This window comes from Etheostoma spectabile, chromosome 8 (assembly GCF_008692095.1).
Source record: "Etheostoma spectabile isolate EspeVRDwgs_2016 chromosome 8, UIUC_Espe_1.0, whole genome shotgun sequence".
In the NCBI taxonomy this organism is placed as follows: domain Eukaryota; kingdom Metazoa; phylum Chordata; class Actinopteri; order Perciformes; family Percidae; genus Etheostoma; species Etheostoma spectabile.
This window is the reverse complement of record NC_045740.1, coordinates 17,593,504-17,593,975: the sequence shown is the minus strand read 5'-3', so window position 1 is coordinate 17,593,975 and position 472 is coordinate 17,593,504.

Genomic DNA, 472 nt, shown 5'->3' with positions numbered 1-472 from the left:
CACCACCTAGGTTTCCTGAGTAGAATGTGCAAACAGTCATTATAAGCAACCCGCAGCTTATTGAAACTCTCCTTTTTGTACTTGACCCACAAGGAGGCAGTGTAAAAAGCTGCACAATTTGCTTTAAAGAGGTTCATCTTGACAGTAACAGAACACCAGGCAAACTTCCTGGCAAGCATGTTAGCTTGTGTATATATAACATGCGGCGCTGCCTATACACGTCCTCATCATCTGACATTTGATCTGTTAAGATGTGACCCAAATACTCAATTTTGCAACCAACAGTTAGCACTTTCCCAGCAAGATGGAAAGATGGGAAAAATAAGGTCCTTATCCTCTTTCACTCTACCGATCATAACCAAACTCTTTTTGGCGTTATATTTCACCTCATATTCAACGCCATAATTGGAACATATGTTCAACGGCTCCTGAAACCCTGCACTGCTAGGAGAGACAACAGCCAAGTCATCTG